Source organism: Cavia porcellus, unplaced genomic scaffold (assembly GCF_034190915.1).
Source record: "Cavia porcellus strain 051 isolate PalLab524CR breed Dunkin Hartley unplaced genomic scaffold, mCavPor4.1 scaffold_15, whole genome shotgun sequence".
Lineage (NCBI taxonomy): Eukaryota > Metazoa > Chordata > Mammalia > Rodentia > Caviidae > Cavia > Cavia porcellus.
Genome location: NW_026947498.1, coordinates 75,355,819 through 75,382,415, shown reverse-complemented (window position 1 = coordinate 75,382,415; position 26,597 = coordinate 75,355,819). Strand labels below are relative to the sequence as shown.

At 42.5% G+C, this 26,597-nt stretch overlaps 1 protein-coding gene across 2 annotated transcripts in view; it reads left to right on the top strand.

Annotated features, from left to right (window-relative positions):
* Atp2b2 (ATPase plasma membrane Ca2+ transporting 2) overlaps positions 1-26,597 on the top strand; it is a 364,580-nt gene that overhangs the window by 59,452 nt on the left and 278,531 nt on the right. Inside the window, exon 1 of one of the 2 annotated variants that reach the window (XM_063225261.1) lies at positions 12,562-12,580. The exons of the other annotated variant lie outside the window; for it this stretch is intronic. The gene's annotated coding sequence lies outside the window, so the exon portion shown is untranslated. Of the gene's footprint in view, positions 1-12,561; positions 12,581-26,597 lie in introns of those variants that run through there. 2 annotated transcript variants of the gene reach the window in all.

Genomic DNA, 26,597 nt, shown 5'->3' with positions numbered 1-26,597 from the left:
GGCTTCCTTAGGAGCCCCTTCCTCTGCAAGGGGAGCAGATGCACATGGAGAACTTGTAGTAACCAACAAAGGGCTGCAGGGACTGAGCAGCAGCAACAGTCGCTGCCCTCAGCCTCTGAGGTGGCTTCCTGGGAGAGATCAGTGCGATTTGGGATGAGGGTGGGGAGAGCGAAGAGTGGCTGAATAGCAGCTCTGTGCCTGCCACACAGGGTGCACCGGTGCATGTCCAGTGTCGGCACAAGGCCAGCCTTCCTCCACTGGGACAGTTGCTGCCCTCGCTTGTACCTGCTGCTTTCTGCCACCCCAAGTTTCTGCTTTTAGAAACTGCTGCAGAGGAGGAGGGAATATTCCCTGTCCCTAAGATATTCCCTGTCCCTAAAACTCCCAACACACCCATGTGCAGTTAGCCCTGCATACGTCCTCTACATTCAGATTCAGCGTGGCTGCAAACATGTGAAACAAAAGATTACCTCTGTGCTGAACATACATGGACATTTCTGGGCCATGAGTCCTTGAACAGTGCAGGCTGACTTGTCTTCTTCTTCAAGAAGCTTCACTTGGCTTCTTGTCATCCTCGTTGAACAGAGCTAATGTATGGGCACGCAGGACACGTGCACATTCTGTGCAAATACTGCATTGGGCCATTTGGTAGGGGGCTCCAGTGTCCTTGGATTTTAGTATCTGCAAGGGGTCCTAAAAACTCTGGATTCCTGACCACAACTGCGGATACCATTGAGACCCGGTACATGAGGAGCACACACAGGGCACTCTGCATGGCAAGAAAGCACAGAGCAGCTGAGCAGGATCTCTCTCTGCTCTGCAATGACTTTGGAAAACAAAAGTCAAGTCTTTCAGCTTCTCCAAGGTTTTCTCTCTTTCTCCCTGAAGTGGCCCTTTAAGCACCTAGTAGAAGTCCCTTCCATCCTGCAGAATCCAACTCTAGGTTTTCTGACAGTGAGAACAGAAACACAGCCCAGACAGTGTGAGCAGAGAAGGCTTCCAATTGGCATAGACTGAAACCCTCAAGAATAAGGAGGAATTTGGTACAGGAGAGAATGAAGAGGTAGAATTCAGCCTGTGCAAATGGCCTGTGGCCAGAGCTCTCAAGCCACTTGAGAGTGGGACTGCAGAGGTAGGTGTGGACCAGCCCTGTTCTTCTCCACAGTACAAAACAAATTTTCATGGGGATTTGAAGCAAGGGACTTCAGGAGAAAAGGTACAAGTAATGCAAACAAATGCATTTTCAGAAGGTCAGATAGCATTGGGTTGTGGTGGGCAGGGAACCATGGGGAGTCAGCTCGGCTTCTAGGCAGGATGCTGGTGGCTCCAGTGAGGGCTGCAGCAGTGACCAATGGTGAGAGGGGAGAGCGGCCAACTATGGGCACAGCATGGATATGGGATGGGGTACAAAACAGAGGTGTCCCAGTGTACCTACCCTGATCTTGGTTTAGACATCTGGAGGGTTGCTTGTGCTTCTTCTTGAGACCAGAGTATGTGTACATAAAGATGGAATGTGATGACTGTCTCCATTTCCCTCTAGGGCACCTGGCAGCTTGAATGCCTTTGGTCATGTGTTTCCAACAATCTTTTATCATCGTTCTGACCTCTGAAAACAACAAGTTAAAAATATGCTCCACAGGCCCAGGTCTGAGGCTCACACGAGTTTTGGTGAATAGGATTTGTCTCTAAGTCCCAGCAAAGCTGGCAGGGCCACAGCAGGGTGAGGGAGTGGTTTAACCTGCAGAGAAGCTGAGTCCCATGACCCAGTAGAGAGGCTCGGAGTAAGGCCTGGCTGTTGCTGGAGACACATCTTCCTGAAAAGGAGCCACAGCCTTCTTGAGTGAGTAGTTTGTCTCCCTCACACTGGGGGCCAGGCAGGAGGGATTTTGCTTTGGGGAAAGGATACATGGGGTGCAGTTCTCCTTCAGGACCCAGAAGCTGCAGTGTGTTAAACACAAATCAAGGCCTGAGAGTTGCTGACCACCGCAGTCGGCTTCCTGCAGGTGAGAAATGCAGTTGTGCCCTGCCAAGAAGGTGTCTGTGGCACAGGCACAGAAAGCAGGGCATTGGCTCCAAAGTTAGTGCTGGTTTCTAATCCCCACTGGACCATTCCCTGGCTCTGTGGCCTCACTCATTATCCCTGAACATCTGCACAATGGGCACTGGCATTTCTGACCTCCAGGGTGGGTGGAAACCATCAACCAGCACTCTTGGGAGCTGCTGGCATTCTTGCCTTGCACATGGGCTCTGTGAGACTTGCTACCTCAGTGACTGCAGGGTGTCACCTCGTTCAGTGTTGTCCTTCCTAAGATGGAAGGGACCCGGACCCTCTCTGAAAAAGCCAGTCTGCCCTCCCCGCCTCAGCCATATAGGATTTCAGTCAGCCTTAGTGCACTCCACAGCTCACTGAGAAGCCTAGTGGGTACTGCAGAGAACCAAAACTGCGTGGGGTTGGTGTCCCCTCCCAAGTGGAGCAGTGACTTGCCGTATGGCTATATGGTCAGGTCAAGTCTGAGAGGTGGAGTTTGGCCTGCCTGGATCTCCACATAGCGGGCTGGAGCTACCCTGGGAAGCTCTGCTTTAGATCCCTCTCCAGCCACTCTGTCCTTCCTCCCTGGATGCCTTGATTTCTGCTGGGCCTCCCTGGTTGCCTCTGGAGCATGCCTATTATCAACCACTGCCAAAGAAATCCTTGCCTCAGTAACTGTAGGAAGTGCCACACATTCCTCATTTTCCACAGGTGGGAATGGAGGTTGGGGATGTTGCAGCTGCTTCCTGCATAGCTGAGCCAGCCCTGGGCCCCAGCAATCAGAATCAAAGCCCCAGAACCCCCACATCTAATCATGTGATATGATTGAAAGCAGAGGAAGTTGTTGATTTCTGAACGAGGCCAGAGGACAAGGCAGAGGTACTTCAGTCTGGCCTGAGGTGAGCAGTGGTGCTGAGTAACTGACCAGCTGGAAGACAGGTGGGTGTTTTCTGAAGGAGACTGCAAGAATGGCATAACAGGAGAGGGACTGGCAAGTGCAAAGGCCAGGAAAGTGAGAGACTGCCTGTGAGAGAAACACAGACCCCTTCTTCCAGCTCAGATGTCTCTCACCTCCTGATTCACTTCCATTCTTCTGCCCTAAGCTCCTCCAACTGCCTCCAAATGGAACAGTGAACTTGTCTTTCAAGAATGTAAATCTGAGCATGTCTCTTTGCGCCTACTGAAAAAGAGGAAGGAAGGGGAAAGGACATACTCTTGATACACAGGACGCGTTTAGCTGGAGAGTGGGAGGGCAGGGAGTGAAGGAGCCAGAGGCTGGGCCATCTGCACCAGTTCCAGATCACAGAAGAAGAGGGAGGAGTAGGGAGAGAGGATGCAGATGGGGCAACAGAGGCCCGCACCTGTGGGAGATGAATGAGAGATGGTCTGTAACTTGAGCGTTTCCATTGTCTGGCCCTGTGCTGTTTTTGACCACTGGGAAGGCCTGATTTATCAGGAATTTGTATTTGTATTTCTATTGCTACTTCTAGCTCATAGGATAGAATCAGGCATGTGTTATCCCAGCGTTTTTGAGTCCTGAGAGGCCCAAGGTAACAGCTCCTAGAATGGAGGGTGCATCCGGAGCACTTGGGAGTGCTCTTGTAGGTGCATCACAGGAGCTCATCAGCCTCCCTGAGTTTTTAAAATGCAAATTCCCTATCCCTGGGCCTCAGAAATCTCCTGGGAATCTTGAAGGCTGCATTTTTTAGTTGCTTTCCAAGCATACTGAGGACCACTTCTCTGTAGTGCTAACTTCCCAAACATGATACACCTCAGGGTTCCCAGCACTTACTCTACAGCATTGTATCAGAACATTGCGCTCCATGCTGGGCATGGCAAACATACGAAGGAAGGAGCAGAATCTGTGGATTCTCCCCTCTCAGCTCTTTTCCGTGCTACAATCCCACTTTCTACCTTCTCTTCTCTGCAGGCTCCCACCTGTGACCCTTCCTTTAGGGCCTGCCTCCTGCAGGTGAACTTGCTAACTGTGACTGGTTCTCCCTCCAGGCCTCCTCCATAGTTTTTCCAAACTTGTCTACCTGATGATTAGCTTCCCACAGCCTTGAGTTGTCCTGAAATAGTTCCATGAATGTCATGGTGGTGGCTAAGGTGGAATTACAAACTAATTGGTTGGGGACCCACTAGAGGGGCCAGCAGCACACACTTTTAGGCATACCTGTGTGGCCTGCGAGATGGCTCCTCCATCTCTTCTCCTGCTCTGCTTCCTGGTTACCATGAATGAAGCAGCTTTGCTCCACTGTGCCCTTCACTATGATGTTCCTGCACCAAAGTCATTGACCCTCAATGACAACATCTGAAACTCAAATTAAACCTTGTCCTGCTATAAGTTGTGAGTGTTGGATATTGTGTCCCAGCAGTGAGAAAGCAATACAGGCATTTTTGTCATCTGTCTCTCAGTCAATCAAAAACTGTGCAACTCTTTATCAAGACCTCTGTGCATTGTGTTCTGGAAAGGTGCTGAATTACAAGATGAACACTCCATGCCCCATAGAAGCTCACAGTCTAGAACAGGACAGAAAGAGGGAGAGAGGGAGGAAAAGAGAGAGACAAAGACAGAGACAAAAACAGAGGCAGAGGGAAAGAAAGGAAACACAGAGACCAAAAGGAAAATACTCTAGTAAGCACTGGAGTCGGCCTGCCAGTGCTTAGTTCTGCATCCACCGCAGCTTCCCCTTGGGACCTTTGGCTTCTCCTTCCTGAGTCCAGGCCCTCCTAGGAGAGCATGCTTCGGGAGCTACACATCCAGCCCCCAGTCACTGGTTTTTGCCACAAGAAGAGAAAAAGTAATGTCTTTCTCAATTCAGAGCCTGCACTGGCAAGGAAATAGTGTGGTTGGCCTGGCATAGGTTAGGTGCCTGACCCTGAACAGTCAGCCTTCTCCAGGGCTGAGGCTTTGCTCCATTTACATGGGGCTCCTTCGGCAATCTGCAGACAGAGTAGAGTGAGGCATCATTCTTACAATGGCTGAACTCACTGAGAAAAAAATAACAGGGCTCATGTAGGATTTCTGAGCACAGATTTAAGGGCACACAGCTGATATTTCCTGAGGAATTACTGGCCAGCTCAACATGGACTATAAAATGTTGACCTGAGGGGCCGGGGATTTAGCTCAGCAGCATAAGCACCTACCTGGCAAGTGCAATGTCATGAGTTTGATCTATGATACCAAAAAAAAGTTGACATGAGGCAGGGCTGCAGTCTACACAGTACCAATCCCTTCCTCAATTCATCCAGGTTTACACAAGAAATGTCCTGGGATCTCCCTCATTCACCTGACTATTCGATCATCCTCACAAAGCCTTGAGCAGCCCTGCAATCCCCTTATTGATTTCTTTGCCAATTTGCTGATAAAACTCTTTTCAACCTTCTCTTCCCAACTTACATTCCCAAGTGCATGCAAAGAAGTCCTCACTCCTCACCATGTTGATGATACTTTCTCATGTTTACATCTTTTCAGGATGGCATCATGCAGGCAGGTGATAGAGGGCTGAAGCTGAAGACCATGGCACAGGAAACCCACCACTCCCTCCGCTCATCCCCAAACCTTTTCCAGATGTCCTCCCTCCTTCCCCCTGTGAGGACTGTCTTTTATGCTTTCTCTGGACCTCAGCCCTGTGGCTTATTTCATCACTTGTCAATTGCTTTTCTCATCACCATCAAATACTTTCCTCTCTCTTAGGCCTATTCAGACTTTCTCAACAGAATGAAAAAAAATCCTTCACTATTTATTTTTCATCCTCTATCCTCTCCCTGGATTCCCAGCTGGGTTTCTCCATGATAACTCTGCATCTGCTGCTCAACCCTTGCCCTGATCTCTAAAGCCACAGCAAGTCCACGGACAGCCCACGGAATCCTGTTCCTTCCCACCTTCCCTCTTCCACACAGCAGCCCATGCAATGTGGTAGGAAACTCACCTTTCCTTTATGTACGCTGCTGATTAGCTTCTATGGTTGCAAGTTTTGGGCTTGGATGTTGGAGGAAAATATTTTTTAAAGTGTCCCTTCTTAAGTCTTTGCAGGGCAGAGGGGCTGCCACATCACCCTGACTTGTATCACCCCACCAGGCACTGAATCTGTGTTGCTTTGCCAAATCACAACATCCTAGCATTTTCTATGTAGTCCTCCAACCGCTCACCTAGCTGTTAATCTCCTTCTGTTGTGCCCATTTTGATGCTGTTTATGTGCAGAACTCTGTGTGCCTTGTGTTAACGTGTGACACCCATTGTCCCTTCATGCTGAACCAGGTTCTGGTGGGAGTAGGAGAGTAGGCAGGGGTTCTTCCCTTGGCTTTGAGTTGTCCAAACTCTGAGCGAAGTATCTCACACACCAGGTGCTCAACAATGCATATGATGGATGGATTTGTTGATTTTGCTCCAGCCTATCCTTTATTCTGCTGTCAGAAAAATGGGATTGGTCTCATTGCATAACTCACTTGACTCCCTAGATTTAGTCAGCATTGAGTGTCTGCTAGGCAGATGGAACCAGGCAAGGACTAAGGGGTAAAGAAGGGGTGAGTAAAGAAAAAACAGGGAAACCCCACCCTTTAAGGGCTCTGAAGGCCTGGCATGCTTGGGAAATGATCACAGCGGGAGGCATGCAGGGGAGTGATAAAGAAGAGTGGCAAATGGCCACAGAAAGTCAGAGAGGCAGGGTGGTCTAGCTTCCAGGCTAACTTGAGGTCCCTGCGTGTTCAGGATAAAAGACGGAGATAAGATGGGAGGAGAGGAGAGGAGAGATTTTCAGACCAGGAGTGCCTGAAGAACAAAGCGATTCAAATGGTAGTGTTATTATTTCAGCATGTGTGAACCTTTGATGTTCCCAGGACTATGTGAGAAGGCTTGACATTAGTCTGATCTGCAGAAACCTAGCATTTTTTATAAATCTCAATGTCCTCTAATGGGTAGTTTGCCTGATTCCTAAGTGAAGACTTCACAGGCTGTGATACCAGCATCTCTGTACTCCATGTCTGCTGTCGCTGAGACAGATGAATCTGAGGCAGAGTGGTGGACTTTGAGGTTGCTCTTGTTACCCATGACAGGCAGTGCAGGCTACCCTCTGTGTCTGCAGCTTCTACACCTAAAGATTCAGCCAACTGTGGACAGGAAATATTTGGAAAACACCTGAAGCTGTACCAAACATGCATGGGCCTTTTTCTCATCATTTATTCCCTAAATGACCTGATCACACAGCATTTCCATTAGGTATTGTGCATAATCTAAATTTGAAGTATACAGGAAAATGTGCTTAAGATCTGGGCAAATACTGTACTATTTTATAATACATTCTCAAACATTTTTGGATTTTTGTGGACCTATACAAGTTATAGAAGCAGTCATCCATGGAATACAAAAAGATAGCTCTGTCTGCAACAAGCAGGCTCCATGTGTCAACATCTTTGCAATGGGCATCTTGTCAGGGTTGAGTGGGTACTCCCAGGTTCAGTGGAAACATGTCAGAGGTACTGTGAACACCACAGGATCACAAATGCCAACAAGTTGATGCTTCCTTGTCTTTCTCTTGACCACTCTAATCACATAAGGAGACTTAAAAATGTTTGATGACCAAGGAAAACCTAGACCATTACCTAATTGAAACTACCAAAGATGGAAAAGAAATGAGGGCTCTGGAGGACCTGTTAACCATTTCCCAAGCATCACCTGGGGTGATGTTAGGGAGGGCAATGCCAAGCCATTCTCAGACTTTGTTCCTGGGACCTGGCTAACCCTGATCCTTGCTTCCGTTTTTGTGGCTTTTTCATGTCTTTGTGTAATTTCAATTGCAATAGTACAAAGAACTCCTGTCTACTATAACTAGATGCATTATTTATTTATACTTCCTTATGTGCTTTCTCTTCATGTGCATTTGTGTTGGATATACATATTCCAACTCAGTTCAGACTTCCTTACCTATCATTCCTAAATGCTTCCAAAGAACAAAGTCATTCTCATGCACAAAGCCAGAGTAGGTACCTGTCTTAGTTACTTTTTCATTGCTCATGCAGAACACCCAAAGTTAGAGGAGGAAAGGTTTATTTAGGTCACAGTTTGTAGAGGTTCCAGTCCATAATCATCTGGTTCCAAGGCAAGGTGGCACATAGCAGAGGGCAGCAGTTCATGGCAGCAGAAAACAACAAAAGCAACAAGTGAAAGAAGAGACAAGCCTCTTTCTGTCCCTTATATTGTGTCTAGTCTAGTGGGATTATAGGTCAGCACCAATCCAATCAGCAGACTGACCTAACAATCACCCATCCTTAATCCTAGCACCCCAATCCTAACATTGAACTATGAATCAATCACAAATTTTAAATGCATCTACTGCTGAAAAGGACCCAACTAAAAGTGCATGTGACTTTGGAGGACATCTAGACACAAGCTATAACATTCTACCCCTGGTTCCGCAAAGACTCATGAACATTCCTCTACTCAAAAGGCCTTTATTTAGTCCATCTCTAAGATTATCAAACTCCTAATGGTTTCAGCATTGCTGAAAATTTCAAATCCCAAGTCTCTTCAAAGACAAACTCCTTAACAGTGAGCACCCATACAAATGAAAAGAAAGTTAAACACCTCCGTCATTCAATGACACAAGGTAGACATTTCCATACCAAACTCACCTTTATATGAGTTACAAATGGAGATACAAAGGAATGGGACCAAAGCAAGTATAAAATTCACCTCTATGGAGAGGTGAATATTGAGTCTTGTAACTCCATATGCAGCATCAGAGGCAATCTTTGGCAAGACATGAGCTTCAAAGAGTTTGGGTAGCTCCACCTCTATGGCACTTCTGATATTGTATCTTCCATGGTTTCTAGAGATCTTGGGCCCACTCTGCTCCCTTCTTAAAGTTTTCCTCAGACAATCCATGTACCTGGCTTTTCCAAATTTCTGGGATCTCCACTGCACCTTTAGCTTCATACTCACAACTTCACACATTGCCCTCTCAGGGGCACACTACCTGACTTCCCAGGCCTTCTGAAATTTGGGGGGAAGCCTTCCTGAGCTCATAACTTTCCATGCTGCATGCATCTAAAACCAACACCATGTGAAAGATGCTCAGGTCTGCTACTAGCTGGAACAATAGCCAGGCTTCCCTGTCTTTTGGCCATAGGGGTCAAGTGCCCGAATCACTGAACACTCTGAATTCAATTTTGAGGAACAAATTCTCTATGCTGCCACCATTCTGGATCATGGTACTCCAGAGCTTTTTTCTCACATCCAAGTCTTTCATTTTTGTAGTCTTGAGGCTGCAAAGAGTGAAGTCCTGCTGTTTCTTGTGATGCTCTTAAGCCATCTTTGTAATTCTTCTGTTCCTTCCTACATTGAAGATCTTTCCACTCTATCTTTGCATCCACATCTTTACTGTAACTTCCTTTCTAGCCAAACTCACATTTTAAATCGTTCTACTGGGCTCTTTGCTCTTGATTCTCAACATGCCATGCCACCTCCTGAACATTAGATTACCTTGAAATTCCTCCTGCCAGATTAATTAGTCCTCTCCCCTTAATTTCAGTCTCAGGTAAAGTCTCTGGACAGAAGAAAAATGCGGACAAAGTTTCTGCCAAGATATAACCCACATCATCTGAGGTCCACAGTCAATGTGGTCCTTCTTCCCAGTGGAAACCTCCCTAGCCTAGACTTTACCAGAAAGATATCTATCAGCCTTCTGATCTTCTGAAATCTGACCAGACTCACCCATACAGTGCAGCCTAAGGCATTCTAGCTCTACTTTTTCAGCCAGCATCTCCAAATCATTCCAAACTCTTCCTACAAGCCATTCCCAAAGGCTCCTGTACCACATGGTCAGGTATATTCACAGCAATGACCCCACTTCTCTGGTACCAAATTCTGTCTTAGTTACTTTCTCTCATTGCTGAGACAAAATACCCAACACCCAGTGTTAATGGAGAAAAGGTTTATTTAGATCACAGTTTGTAGAAGTTTCAGTCCATAATCGTCTGGCTCCAAGGCAGGATGGTACATGGCAGCAGGGAAACAGTTTATGGCAGTGGAAGACAGCAAAAGTAACAAGCAAGAGAAGTAACAAGCTATATCCCATTTGCTATATTGTATCCAGTCCACCAGTATTATGGTGGTACCAATCCAATCAGTGGACTGATCTAGTAATCACCCACTGTTAATCCCAGAACCCTTAATCCAAGTTTTAAACCGTGAATCAGTTATATACTCTAGATACAGCTACCTCTGAAAAAGCCCCATTTAAAAGTTAATGAGGCTTTGGAGAACATCTAGACACAAATCTTAACATTTATCAGACTGGACGTTTAACGTCCATCTCCATCAGTGGTAGCAAACCTATGGCACACGTGCCACGCTGGGCATGCAGAGCTTTCTCTGTCAGCACACAAGCGTGTCACTCCAGTATATCCAAGCAGAGCACTGAGTATTCAGGTTGAACTGCAGTGCTGGCTCTTTGTAATACATAAGCGGCTTAGGGTTGCAATTTGGGCACTCATCTCTAAAAGGTGCACCATCCCTGGTCTAACTGGTATAATGTCAGGAACCACTACAGTGAGCCTCCAATCTCCTGCCATTCACAAGGAACAAAAGGCCACGAGGAAGCCAGAACTTCAGCATTTTTTTAATTTTTATTTTAAAAAGATTAAGATAAGAGAGAACCTAACAACACAGGTCAGAACAGAAAAATTTAAGCAACACAGTGTTTCATGACAAGACAACCTAGCATAACAGTAGCTACCATAGTGTCTCTTCCCTTGAAATATTTGAGCATATCTTCATACACTATACACTACACACTATAGTATCACTTTATACTATATACTATACATACACTATAGTATCAAACATAACAAAATAGTATAAAACCATTCAAGAGAATGAAAGTATTACAGGGCATTCAGAACCAACCAACAGGATATAAAAAATGATTACTGTATTATATTCTTATCCATAAAAAATTTTGTTTATACTATCACACATAATATAAATCCAACAAGATACAACGTGATAGTAGCGATGGACACAGAAGAACAAAAGCATGGTAGGACTTCAAAACAAGATGATATTAAATTAGCACTGGCTATTATAATGTCTTATTTTCTTCAAAATAGCTGTTCATACCATCATAGACAATAAAATCAAACACCCCAGAATAAAACCATTCCAACTAATGAATGAAATCATTATAAGGCTTCAAAACAATATAATGGGGAATCATGATTACCATATACTTTTATGTATTCTTACCATTTCTTACACTAGGGAAACTATTTGGTATTTATACATGTGAGTTTGTTTTATTTCACTTATGAGTATGGTCTCAAGCTGCGTCCATTTATTTATAAATATCTCAATGTGATCATTCATTTAGCTGAGTAGTACTCCATTGTGTAAAAATACCACAACTTTTTTATCCATTCCTCAGCTGATGGACATTTAGGTTGTTTCCAAGATCTGGCTATTACAAATTGTGCTGTTATAAACATGGGTGCACATATATCACTGTGGTATGATGCTTTCAGTTCTTCTGGGAATATGCCTAGCAGTGGGATAGTTGGAACAAATGGGACTTCCAATCTCACCTTTTTGAGAAATCTCCAGATTGACCTCCACAAGGGTTGTACCAGTCTACACTCCCACCAACACTGTAGGAGAGTTCCTTTTTCCCCACAGCATTTGTTGTTGGTAGTTTTCTTGATCCTGGCCAATCTTTCAGGAGTGAGATGAAATCTCAGTGTGGTTTTAATTTGCATTTCTCTAGTGACCAATGATGATGAACATTTGTTTCATGTATTTATTTGCAATTTTTATTTCTTCATCTGAGAAGTATATATTCATCTCAGATGCCCATTTTTGGATTGCATCTTTGAATTTTGGGGATCTGATTTTTTTTAATTCTTTATATGTTTTAGACAGAAGTCCTTTGTCTGAGGGGGAGTTCACTAAGACTTTTTCGCAGTTTGTGGATTTTCTTTTCACTATGCAGGAGATTACTTTTGACGTACAGAAACTTTTTAATAAGACATGATCGCAGATAGTGATTCTGGGAAATATTTCTCATGTGGTTTGAGTCCTGTTATTAATTCTCTACCTAGCTTATGTCTTCTAGGTTTTTACCCAATTTGTCTTCCAATAGATTTAGTGTTTCTGTTTTAATATTCAGATATTTGATCTATTTATATTTTAATCTAGTATGTGCTGGTAGGCATCAGTCTAGTTTTAGTTTTTGGCATATGGAGAGCCAGTTTCTCCAGCACCATTTATTAAAGAGACTGTTGTTCTTTCAGTGAACATGTTTGGCCCCTTTATTGAAGATAAGGTGGTTGAGTGTGTTTGTATTGTGGTTGTATCTTCTAATCTATTCCATTGATCTTCAGCTCTGTTTTGATTCTGTACCATATTGATTTTACTACTGTTGCTTTGTAGTATAACTTCAAGTCAGGGATTGTGATGCCTCCTGCCTTGCCTTTGTTGCTTAGAATTGTCTTTGCTATTCCAGGTTTCTTCTGTTTCCAGATGAATTTTACAAGTGATTTCTCTAGATCTATAAGGTACGTTGATGGTATTTTCTTTGAGATTTTATTTAATCTGTATAACAGTTTTGAGAGAATGGCCATTTTCACAATATTTATTCTTCCTATCCATGAACAAGGGATATTTTTCCATTTTTTGAAACCCTCTTTGCTTTCTTTTCCAGGGTATCGTAATTTTCCCTGTATAGATCTTTTACTTCTTTCATAAGATTAATTCCTAAGTATTTCATTTTTTGGATGCTAGTGTGAAGGGCGTGGCTTCTCGTATTTCTCTCTCAGTGATTTTGTTGTTAGTATATAGGAATGCTATTGATTTTTGACTATTGATTTTATATCTAGCTACATTGCTGAATTTATTTATTATCTCTAGGAATCTTTCAATGGAGTTTTGGGGGTCTTCTACATAGAGTAACATGTCATCTTCAAGTAATGATAACTTAACTTCCTCTTTTTCTGTCTTTACCCTTTCATTTCTCTCTCTCTTATCTAACTGCTCTGGCTAGTATTTCTAGTACTGTATTGTATAGGAGTGGTGATAAAGGACCTCCTTCTTGTGCCTGATTTTAAGGTAAAGACCTTCAGTTTTTGGCCATTTAATATGATGCTGGCTGTTGATTTGTCCTAGATGGCCTTTATCATATTGAAGTAAAGATCATCTATTCCAATTTTCTTTAAGGTTCTTATCATGAAGGAATGTGGGACCTTATCAAAAGCTTTTTCTGCATCTATAGATGATAATGTGATTCTTACTTTTGGATTTATTGATGTGGTGGATTACATTTATTGATTTACATATGTTGAACCATCCCTGCATGCCTGGGATGAATCCCACTTGGTCATGGTGTATAATCTTCATGATGACTTGCTGCATCCTATTTGCCAATATTTAATTGAGGATTTTTGCATGTATGTTCATTAGGGAGATTGGCCTGTAGTTCTCTTTTTTAGTTGGGTCCTTTTCCAGTTTTTCGTACTAGAGTAATATTTGCTTCCAGGAATGACTTAGGAAGGATCTCTTCCCTTTCAATTTCATTGAAGAATTTGAGCAGTGTTGGCATTAAGTCTTCTTTGTATTTCTTGTAGAATTCTGCAGTGAATCCCTCTGGGCCTGGGCTCTTCTTTGTAGGTAAGGACTTAATTACATTTTCAATTTCATAAATAGAAATTGGGATATTCAGCAGTTTTACGTCTTCTTGACCCAGCTTCAATACTTCATATGTTTCTAGGAATCTGTCCATTTCTTCTGTATTATTGAACCTATGAGAACAGTGGTTTTTGAAATAGGTGTTGATGATCTTCTGTATTTCTGTAGAGTCTGTAGTGATTTCACCTTTTTCATTTCTTATTGCATGAATTTGAGCTTTTTCATCCCTTTTTTAAATAAGGTTGGCTAGGGGCTTATCAATTTTATTTATTCTTTCAAAGAACCAACTCTTTGATTCATTGATTCTTTAGATTGTTTTCTTAGTCTTTATTGCAATAATTTCTGCTCTGATTTTTATAATTTCCTCCCTTCTTTTGGCTTTGGGCTTGACTTGCTTTTCTTTTTCTAGATTTCTGAGGTGTAGCACCAGGTTACTTATTTGTATTCATTCTGTTTCCTGATGTAGGAACTCAGTGCAATAGATTTCCCTCTGAGGACTGCTTTCATTGCATCCCACAGATTTTGGTAAATTGTATTTGTATTTTCATTTGCTTGTAGGTACTGCTTAATTTCTTCTTTAATTTCCCCTGTTACCCACTGATTACTCAATGCATGTTATTCAGTTTCCATGTGTTTGTCAAATTTTTGCAGTCTCTTTTTTCATTAATTTCTAGTTTCATGGTGCTATGATCTGATAACATGCATGTGACAATTTCAACTCTTTTCATTTATTTAAATACGTTCTGCAGCCTAGGATATGGGCCTATTTTAGAGAATGTCCCATGTACTGTGGGAAGAATGTATATTCTGATGTTGTTAAATGGAACACTCTGTATATGTCTATCAAATCCATTTGTTCACAGGTGTGATTCAGTTCTGTTATTTCTTTGCTGATTTTCTGTCTGGTTGATCTGTCCCTTCGTGTCAATGGTGTGTTAAGGTCTTCTGTTATAATTGTGTTATTGTTAATATGATTTTTCTTTTCTATTAATACTTACTTTGTATAACTGGGTGCTCTGGAATTTGGTGCACATATATTTAAGCCTGTTATCTCTTCCTCTTGAAGTTTTCCCCTAACCAGTATATAATGACCTTCTTTATCTCTTCTGATCACTCTTGGTTTGAAGTTCATATTGTCTGCAAACAGAATAGCTATCCCCACTTTTGGGGGAGGGATTCTTATTGCATGAAGTATTGTTTTCCATCCTTTGACTTTCAGTCTGTGAATATCCTTCTGGGTTTCTTGTAGACAGCATATGGTTGGATTTTGTTTCTTGATCTATTCTGCCAGTCTGTTTCTTTATTGTTGACATGTTATCTTTCTGCTGTTGCATCTTTATCTTTCCATTCTGTGTAATTATCTGCTTTGCTTAGTGGTTTTTTCCTAAGTGTATCTAAACTGTCTTTCAATATTTTTTGCAGGGTTGGCTTGGTGATCATGAAGTTCTTCAGCTCTTCTTTGTCATGGAAGTATCTCATTTCACCACCGATTTTGAAGGATAGTTTTGCAGGATATATCAGTCTAGGTTGGAAATCATTTTTCTTTAGGATCTGGAATGCTTCACTCCATGCTCTTCTTGACTTTATTGTTTGTGCTGAGAAGTTTGCTGTGTTTCTGGTAGGTTTTCCTTTATAAGTGATGTGTCTGTTCTCTCTGACAGCTTTTAAAAATTTACTCTTGTGTTGGATTTCTGGGATGGTGATTATTATATGTCTGGATGTAGTTTTATTTTGATTATTACTATTAGGAGTTCTATAGGCTTCACTGAACCTGATGTTGGTTTCTGATCTCATGCTTGGGAAATTTTCAACTATTACTTCTCTAAATATCCCCAGGACGTCCTTTATGTTGTCCCCTTCTTTTTCATTAATCCCTATCTATCTTGTTTTTCTTTGCATCATCTTGAGTTGTTGAATTGTTATTTCTTGATTCCTTGTTATTTTTAAAAGATCTTTCCTTTCTTGTTCACTAGCTGCGATCCTGTCTTCAAGGTCTGAAATTCTATCTTCACTTCCATTGAGGTGGTTTTTACAGCTTTCAGTGTAGTTTTTGACTTCCTGTATATCTCTGTGCATCTGCTTTATGTATTCTGTTTGTTTCTTATATTGCTCATCTAGGGATTCTATCTTTTTGGTTAGTTCCTCCAATTTTTTAACTGTGTTTTCTTTAGATATATTCAGAATTTCTTTCACTTCTTTTATCATTTCTTCTTTTACCTGGGAGATTATTTTTAGTTTGAGTTCCTTTAAAGCTTCCTGGAGCTGCTCATTTGTTTCAGTTGCTATTATGTCCGATATTTGAGGTGTAAGGCATATATTTTCTTCTATGTACACCTCTCCTAAGGCTTTTTGGGATGGGCTGAAGGTTTGAGATTGTCGTTTGGCCTTTTGTTTTGTCATTTTCCTATATTTCTGTGTTTCAAGTGTTATTCTAAGGCTTCCTCAGGATCTGTTGGAAGTCCTCTTCCATGCCCTTAGCTCCTGAGACTCTGGCACCCAGTCCCCCCAGGCTGCCAGGCCTTTGGAACCATTGGTGCTCACCTGCTTGCTTTGAACTCCACAGTCCTCCAAGCACAGCTGGGAACCGGGAGGCAGATGCAGGCCCCCAGATCCTGCCTATCTGTTCCAGTGCACCCAGAAGGTGGAGGGTCCCAAACAAGCTGGACTCGGGGGGAAGTGCATGGGGCCTCTGGAATGTGTGGTGCTCGCCTGCTTGCTTAGAACTCCACAGTCCTCCAAGCACACGGGGAGTACTCAAGGAACAGAATCTTGTCTTCAAGATCTGAAATTCTACCTTCCTTTTCATTGAGGTGGCTTTTGACAACTTTCAATGGAATTTTTGATTTCCTATATATCTCCTTGAATCTGCTTCTTATATTCTTTGTTTCTTATATTGTTCATCCAGAGATTCTATCTTTCTGTTCTGCTCCTCTAATTTTTTAACTGTATCTTCTTTAGATGTGTCCGGTATCTCTTTCATTACTTTTATCATTTCTTCTTTTACCTGGGATATTATTTGTAGTTTGAATTCCTTTAAAGCTTCCCAGAGTTGCCTCTTTATTTCAGTTGCTATTATTTCAGGTATTTCAGGTGTCTGACATATATTTTCTTCTATGTACATAGCTCCTAAGGTTTCTTGGGATGGGATGGAGGTTTGAGATTGCATTTTGGTCTTTTGTTTTGTCATTTTCCTATATTGCCCTGTTTCAAGTGTTGTTCCAAGGCTTCCCCTTGGCCTATTGGAAATCATCTTCTATGCCCTCTGCTCCTGGGACTCCGGCCTCCCAGTTCCCTGGATTGAGAGAATTTCACTGCATGGCTCAGACAGGCCCGAAACCTATGGACAGAGCTTGTTAATTGTGGCTGGAAGCTGGGCGGTTCCTTGACTACAGGGATTGAAGATTTTAAATTCCTGGAGCTTGGAATGGTGCTCAGACACTCACCGTTGGTCTCCCAGTTTTCCAGATTGACACAGGGTCACTAAGGGGTGGCCCAGGCAGAACCAAGACCTGCGGAACTGGTGGAGTGTGGAGGGAAGCTGGGAGATTCCTTGACCCCTGAGAGCAACAATCTTAAACTCCTGGGATTTGGTATGGTGCACAGACACTCACCTCCAGCTTCCCAGTTCCTTGGATTATACAAATATATTCTTTAATGAGTAGAAATTCACACAACATAAAAGCAGTCATTTTGAAGAGAAAAATTTAGTAACCGTACATTTAGAATGTTGTATAACATCACCTATATTTTGTTTCAAAATGTTTCCATGTCTTCAAAAGGAAACCTTACATCCATATACCAGTTTTTCTCTATCCCCCCCCAATCCCCTGACAGCCTCTAATATGAACCTTGTTTCTATAGATTTATCAATTTTTGACATTTTATACGAATGAAATAACAGGGTAGGCAGTGTGGATCTGCTTTTCTCATTGAGCATGTTTTCAGGGTTCATCTGTGCTGTAGTCTGAATCAGTGCTCCATTTCTTTTCATGAGCAAATAGTATTCCCCCGTATACCTAAGCCACTTTATTTGTTCATCAGTTGGTGGGTACTTGAGTTGTTTCTTCCTCTTGACTATGATAGTGTTTCCCTGAACATAAGTGTACATATATTGTTTGAGTGCCTGTTTTCAATTATTTGTTATATGTGTAGAAGTAGAATAATGGTTAGCTAGAATTACTACATGGTCATATGTTTAACTTTTTAAAGAAAATAGCTTCCCTTGCAGCTATTTTTATTCCCACCAGCAATGTGCAAGGTTTCCAATTTCTCCATGTCCTTGCTGAAACTTTCTCATTGTAGTCACCTGTGTGGTATAAAGTAGAATCTTGTATGTTACTGGTGGTTCCTATGTATGACGCCTGTTGTGTATCTTTGGAAAAAACCTGTTCCAGTCACTTACTTACCTTTAAATTGGGTCACCTTTTTATTGTTGACTTAGAAGACGTATTTATGTATTATATATACTAGACTCCTGCCAGATAAATAATTCACAAATATTTTCTGCCATTCTGTGGGCTATCTTTTCATTTTATTAATGTTCCTCTTACACACATGCTTGTATTTTAATGAAGTACAGTTTAAGCTATTTTTCTTTTGTTCCTTGTGCTTTTAGTATGTGATATAATACTTTCTTCTGATCTGCTGCTCTTATTTAATTTAGTCCACTGACCCCTTTGCTCTTTAGTATAGAGTTCAGGCCAGGATCTGGCTGTTCTGCCTCCTCAGCCTAATAAGTCATCTTTCCACTGCTATAAGAAAATACCTGCAAATAAAGTTAGAATGTAGAAAGATTCACTGTGACTCATGTCGTTGATCAGGCACACCTGTTGCCTTTGACACGAGTGAGCATTCCAGATGGCAAAGGGGAGGAGAACAAACCTGTTTACATCATGCACAGGGAGCACAGAGGACAAGGAGGGGCCACACCCCCACGGTCCCCTCAAGGCCACAGCCCAGTGACCCAAGATCCCCCCCAGAGAGATTCCACACTGCAGGGCTACACCAACTCCCAGTGGCATTGTCCTGGGGGCAGGACTTTGACACATACACCTGTTGGGGGCATTCAGCATCCAATAACAGCTGCTATAATTCTGACCACTTCCACAGCACTTTTCTTTTATGACATTGAATCTTTTGAAGACTCCAGTCCCTCCACTTTTTATAAAGTGCCCTTCATTTTGGGTTTGCCTGATATTTCCTCAGAGTTAGCCTCCAGTTAAGCATTCCCAGCCTGAGCCCCACACTTCTTCATCTGCAGCATATAGTGCCCACCTTTTAATTACTTAGGCAAGCTGCCACTTGATTTTTGCACTGTATTTCCCTACTCTGTGCCAAGGCCCTTGAAGACCATACAAATACTCCTGCTTCTCCAGAGTCTTACCTAGACTAGCATTCGCTGTTGACTTTTGTCTGAGCCGTCTTTAGGATAATAGCTGCAATGTGCTGATTTCTGCAATGCTAACCTTCCCTCTGCATCAACCAGGCCAGCTTCAGCAGTTGGCATCTAGAATGAACCCTGCTTTCTCTCCCATTGATACACTGACATATCCATTTTTCTTTTTTAAGAGTTAACTTTTTATTTTTCTTAATTTTTAAAAACTTTTATTGTCACATGTTTGCAGTATTTGATTATTATATTCATTATGTAGAGCTGGTACATGGACATACCACATCTTAATTCTCTATACTCCCCCATCCCTCCTCGGTCTCTAGATACCCTATTTTTTCCACAAAAAGCTTCTAATTCATTACTCTATGTAATTGCTTGGACACCCCCATTATTCCTTATCTGACTGCAGGAGCCACTGCAAGCTGGCACGTGTCTTTTGGCATGCTGCACCATGATAACACTGCTGGTAGGAGTCTGTGTATGTGCCTTCTAACTTTCTGGCATAAAAGACAGCCCTGATTTGTTGTGGAATCTAACCTGCCCTAGTTTGCTGTCAATGATTCCTCCCAGAATCTCTGGTTCCTTCTGGATATAAATAATATTAGAAAACAAGGTCTGGGATCCAGGTAGGTGCTCACATTCCTCAAATGATGAGGAAGCACTCAGCTTGGAACTTGGGGGCACAGTCTGCTCTCCTGGCTTCTCATGCTACTTACTATAGGACCCTGTGCTGGATGTATGTGAAGAACACTCAGCCCACCTCAGCAAGTCCTAAGCACACTGAGATGTGGGCATTACTTTATGCCACACCTCTCTTAGCTAAAAAGTCTCTGTGCATGCCTGGGATCACAACTGGTTGGTTGGGCTGTGAAGCACTGGGTGTTGAAGCACAACAGTGGGGCAGATTGGTGATATGTGAACAGAGAGCTTTGTTGGGTTATACACTGGCCAGACACTGTGTATGTTTAAGTATGTTTGTGTGTATGCATGTATGTCCTTTTTTGGTACATAGTTTGAGATTGCAAAGTTACCTGATTATTGGTCTGTCCCTTACCAGACACTATAGGTTCCTATGACCAGAGACAGTGCCTGATTTCTTGACCACCCAGCTCCAGTGTTCTTATGATTGGAACTCTGTAAATGTAAGAAGCTTTTCATAGCATTTTTGGGCTGGCTTTTGGGGGTGTGGGTCAGAGAAAAAGCATGTGGCTTGCCGACATGTTTTCTGTGACTTGTTGCCATGTCCTCAGGGGACTGCTTGTGACCCAAGTAAAATGAAACCTGTGTCTCTCTGAGATGGCCAGTGGGCTCGTTCAAACTAGCAGAGTGTTGGGAGATGTTGAAGCTGGAAATTGACCACATATGCAAGACACCAGCATGGCTAGGACATGACTTTACCAAACACAAAGAGTGCCTGGGTCAGCTACATGAAGAAGTTGCTACAGCCCAAAAGAACACCAAGCCCCTAGACAATCCAAGGAATGGGTTGCTAAGCAGAGGGGCTGAAATTGACATCATCCTTCCCCCATTGGTGAAGGAGGGTCAGGGCTCCACCTGACCCCAGCTTTGTATCTTCTTTGTTTTCTCCTCTGCTCACAGTCCTTCACCCCAAGAACCTCAGGAGCCTCATGGGTCATGGCAGTAGAGTCCCTGTCCAGGCTCTATAATTCCTGGTTTTAAAAGGTTGTAGGAAGCTGGGTTGCCCTTCTTTTCTTGGTTGCTTCCTATTGAAAAAGAGACAGAGAAAGGTGTTGTGGTGGTGGTTGCTATTGTTGCTCTGTTTTTTGGTGGTTTTATTGTTGCTCTGTTTTTTGACATTTTGGAGAAAAAGATCTTTTGGAGGTATTCTTGAAGAATTGCCAGGAGATGGCCATTATTCGTTTCTGAAAATTTCTTCGGAATAGGTTAGTTATACAGGAAAGAAAAAGAAGGGAAAAAGTAATAAGCATAAAGGGGCCAGGAAGGGCTAGAGCCAATGATAAGGAAGGGGATACCGATCATTGGAAGAGCATTCAAGGAGTTCTGGGGCCCCTTTGGAAAGACGTTTTGCCCCATCTCTGATGAGACCAGACCATTGGTGTAAAGACAGCACTGTTCTTGGAGCAGAGAGCATATGCCAGCCTAGGAAGCTGCTGGGAGAGAAACTCCTCTGTGGTTTTGGAGGACGACTGAAACTAAGGAGTCTACTTCACCTTACAAATGTCCCAGTTGGTCAGAGACTTCTTTGAGTCTCTTAGTGAGTTCTTTTGACAGCCTGGTGAACTCTGAAAGAGAAACTCCTGTGTCTTCCGTCCCCATTCCAGTTCATGTGATTATTCCCAGGGTGGCTATTAAGGGAACTAGGTATATGGCACCTTGACATGGGTTATAGGGGAGCTAGGGATGGACAGATTGCAAGTGGCTAAGGAAATGATAGGAGTGAGGAGGCTTAATGTACAGGTTTCAAGCCAGTTGGCAGATAGGCAAATCTATGCCTTGCCTCTGCACAACCAGAAGATACTTGTCTCTATGGAAAGGTATTCCATGAAATCAGCCTGGGATAGGAGGAGGAGATCTGGAGGGTTGACTAGGAAGTAAATGCCAGATTGCCTTGAATTTGTGCCACATTTGGAAGCTACAATTGTAGCTGCCAAGGAGGGAAGGGGTGAGGCTTGTTGTAATACTGAAGAACCCTCTTGTCTAAAAGTAGTGAAGTGTTGGTTCAGGAAGACTTTGCCATGAGGTGTATTGAGGTGTGTGTGCACTTGGAGGTACGTCCATGGTCTAGGGGAATACCTTTCACTGGTTCCTTTCCTTATCTTGGCAATGTTCAGCTGTGATATTTAGACTGCCTTGAAAATAAGTGTACCCAGGCTCCCATAAAAGGTTCCCAGATAGTTAAAGTTGTGGTGATCAGGAGGTGGGAGGAGATGAATAGTAGCTTTGCAAAGAGAGACGTCTGAAGAGCTGACTGGGGCAAAGCGATCTTTTTCAGTCTGAGAAATGAACAGAGGAGCAGGTTGAGTTAGATGGAGCCCATTCTAGGAGGGATGGATTGTGAGTTGCTGTGGCAGTTGGTGAGACTTTAAAAGCCTGTCTCCTACCCTTTAGTTCCCCTGAGAGTCTAATGTCAGATTCTTTAGCTAGAAGAGTGTAGCCCTGCAGAGTGAGTATCCATCTTCTAAGAGCAGGGATTACTAAGTCTGCTATCTGGGAAAGATGGAGAAGACCCAGCAGAGTGGTTGGATGGATGGTTCCATTAAAGGTTTGGATGATTTTAGCCATGTTAAAGTGTCTGATTGTGGTATCTAGGAAGCCTCTGTGTTGTGGGGGGATGAAGAGGATGAGTAATACTGAGAAATAAAGGATTGGCACAGGAGAACACAGGAAGTAAACATGAGGATTTGTTCTGGAGAGAAGTCAAAGAGGGTCCCTGTTTCCATGGGTCTTGGACTGTGGGTATCTGGGAAGGAAGAGGATGAATAATGGGGCAGTGGGCAAGGTTATGAACAGAGACTCATAGGCATGTCTATCTGTGTCTCCGATCTCTTCAGTCACAGAAGACAGCTCAGTTATCTTCAGGAACCTGGGTCCAATTGGCGTGCACTGGAAAAGGGGAGCCTTTTATAGAAAGAAGTGACCACGAGGAATGACCTGTTAATCTCGCCATTGCTGGGGTGGGCTAGGATACTTGAAAGAGTCGTGTTCATTTTAGTCTTACTCCCGGAGAGAGTGTGGGGATTTCTAGTCTCTGAGTTGCAGGGATGCAGGGGTGAGGGTGGCTATGCTGTTGGAAGGTGTGGGCATGTTATGGTCCACGTAGTTCCAAATGAGGTGGCTGAGGGTGTTATTTAAGGGATCTGGAAGGGGGAAGGGAGGTTTGATTCAGAAGTAGGCAATGTGAAGGCAATGAGAGACCTTCCGTGTAGAATCGCAAAGGGGCTGAGCATAAGAGGTTTTCAGGGAAAAGACTTGAATTTGAAAAGGGCCAAGGGCTTTCTTTTCACTATGCTGGAGATTTCTTTTGATGTGCAGAAACTTTTTAATAAGACGTGATCCCAGTTACTGATTCTGGGAAGTATTTCCCCTGCAGTTTGATTCCTGTTCATGAATTCTCTACCTACCCCTATGTCTCTCAGACAAAGGACTACTGTCTAAAACGTATAAAGAATTTTTAAAAATCAGACCCCCGGAGCTGGGGATTTAGCTCAGTGGCATAAGTGCCTGCCTTGCAAGCAGGCAGTCATGAGTTCAATCCCCAGTACTGATAAAAAAGACAAAAAAATCAGACCCCAAAAATTCAAAGATCCAATCCAAAAATGGGCATCTGAGATGAATACACACTTCTCAGATGAAAAAATATAAATGGCAAATAAATACATGAAAAAATGTTCATCATCATTACTCATTAGAGAAATGCAAATTAAAACCACACTGAGATTCCATCTCACTCCTGAAAGAATGTCTAGGATCAAGAAAACTACCAACCATAAGTGCTGGAGAGGCTGTGGGGAAAAAGGAACTCTCCTGTACTGTTGGTGGGAGTATAGACTGGTGCAGTCGTTGTGGAGGTCAGTCTGGAGATTTCTCAAAAAGCTGGGATTGGAAGTCCCATTTGTTCCAGCTATTCCACTTCTAGGTATAATTCCAGAAGAACTGAAAGCATCATACCACAGTGATATATGTGCACCCATGTTTATAGCAGCACAGTTTGTAACAGCCAGATCTTGGAAACAACCTAAATGTCCATCAACTGAGGAATGGGTAAAAAAAAGTTGTTCTATTTTTATGCAATGGAATACTACTCAGCTATAAAGAATGATCACTTTGAGATATTTATAAATAAATGGACGCAGCTTGAGACCATACTCATAAGTGAAATAAATCAAACTCACATGTATAAATACCAAATAGTTTCCCTAGTGTAAGAATGGTAAGAATAATAAAAGTATGTGGTAATCATGATTCCCCATTATATTGTTTTGAAGCCTTATAATGTTTTCATTCATTAATTGGAATGGTTTTATTCTGGGGTGTTTCATTTTATTGTCTGTGATGGTATGAACAGCTATTTTGAAGAAAACAAGACATTATAATAGCTAGTGTTGATTTAATATCATCTTGTTTTGAAGTCCCATCAAGCTTTTGTTCTTCTGTCTCCATCAGGTTTTTGTTTTGTTTTGTTTTGTTTTGTTTTTTGTCTTTTTCATTTTTATCAGTACCAGGGATCGAACTCACGACTGCCTGCTTGCAAGGCAGGCGCTTATGCCACTGAACTAAATCCCCAGCCCCCTCCATCGGTTTTATCATGTTGTATCTTATTGGATTTTATTATATGTGATAGTAAAAACAAAATTTTTATAGACAAGGAGATAATATAGAAACATTGTTCATTTTCTGTTAGTTGGTTCTAAATACCCTGTAATACTTTCATCCTCTTGAATGGTTTTACACTCTCTTGTAATGTTTCTTGCTATAGTATATGAAGTTATACTCAAATATTTCAAGGAAAGAGACACTATGGTAACTACTGTTATGTCGGGTTATCTTGTGGTGAAACACTACGTTGCTTAAATTTTTCTGTTCTGACCTGTGTTGTTATGTCCTCTTCTATCTTAATCTCCTTTATTTTTTTAAATGAAATTTCAAAGAAAAAGAAAAGAAAAGGGCCAAGGGTAACAGCTTAGCCTACTCTGAGTGGACCTGAAGGAAAATTTGGTTAAGTTCTGTTTAAGGAGATGATTGGCCTTTTTAAACTTACATGAGGATTAGCATCCATATGCAATGTGGAACTTCTGGATTATGTTGAGGGAGGAGGCCACCTGTTGGGTAATTTATACAGTAAATTCAGGCCCAATATCCATTTGGATGAAGGTGGGGAGTCCGAAGTCAGGAATGATTTCAGTGAGCAGGATATGTGCCACTGTGGAAGATCTTTTGTTTGATGTAGGAAAAGCTTCTATTTATCCTGAAGTGTCAAATGAGGAACCTTTGCTTTTTTACTGGAGGCATGTGAGTAAAGCTTGTTTGCCAATCATTGCTGGAAAGGGATCTCTGAAATTGGAGGATGGAGAAGGAAGAGGCTCTGAGGTTGCTCTGGGGGTTGATGTTTGGCAAAAGGAACATCGGGCGATAATCTTTGGCAGAGAGGTCTTAAAACTAGGTGTGAGATGTGAATCTATAGGAATTGGAGCAGAGGGAATGATCTGACATAGATCTGGTCATGGAAACATGGAAGGAATTTATCTTGCAAATTTTCAGGAAGGACTAACTTTTCATACAGAAATCACCATGTTCCTCTTGTTACACCCTTCTTCTTTGAGTAATTATTTCTTGGGTAGGAAAGTACAAAAGGGAACAAACAGGAAATGGGAACAGAAAGAGGTTGATAGCTGCATGTTTTGCTATTCTGTCGCCCTTGTTATTTCTGCAACTGATATGTCTGAGATATTTATCCCCTGAGTTAGGTCTTTGATGGCCCCTGCAATGAATGACTACAGCTCTTTTGGATAGAAGAGCCACTTCTAAAAGGTCTTGAATTTGAGGACCATGTCGTATACCATTTTTTACAGTTAGGAGTCCCCTTTCATGTCAGATTTGGGCCTGGATAGGATGTTGTATGTGTATTTGGAGTCTGTGTAAATATTGGTGGTTTTATCTTTTGTGAGAGTGAGTACTTTAGTGAGCGTGATTAGTTCTGCCTGCTGCAAAATCATCCTTGTGGAGAGGGCTGCCACCTTGATTACTTCTTGAGGAGGGTAGGAAGACTGGTTATCCCAATAGCCATCAGGGACTGTGCACCTGCCTAGGAAGGGGTGCACCTTGAAACACTTCCATCAATAAACTAGTTGGGAGCCCCTGGCGTATGTTCAAGTTTATGTGATAAAAGCAAGTAAGAGTAAAATCGAGGCGCTCTGTGCACTCTTGTTGGCGGTGGAGTCCAAGGAATCAGGTATTGGAAGGAGCCTAGCAACTCTAAGACTGGCAAGTGGCAGGCGGTAACCAAAAGCTGTACAAGCTGAGAGTGGAGGGCAGAGAGAGAAGGGTTAAGGCACACTGGCCGAGGGGGCTTGGAAGCTGTATGCAGTGTGCACCTGTGACGTGATGGGGAGGAATCTTCTGGATCTCAGGGATAAGGAGTGCAGCTGACCTGATGATATGTAAACACAGAGCCCAACCTTTTATTGTTTTAACTTTAAAATGAGATGATACAGAATTTCAAACCAAAATAATAGATTAGCTATTGTTAATATATTGCATATTGTTATCTTCAAAGAAGTTGTTCAGATTACAAGATATAGCCATGAAAACAATGCTCAAACAGTAGAATAATGAAAGCACAAACCACTCTTTTTTATGAACTAACAAAGATTAGTTGTATAATTATCATATATATATATCACATACATAAAATCTTTTCCCTTCTTTTTTTCTCATTTCTCCTACCCCAGTTGTTCTTTCCTTTTGAGCAGTTTCTTTCCCTGTCACTTTCACAATATCTATTGTATCTTTTGGACCTT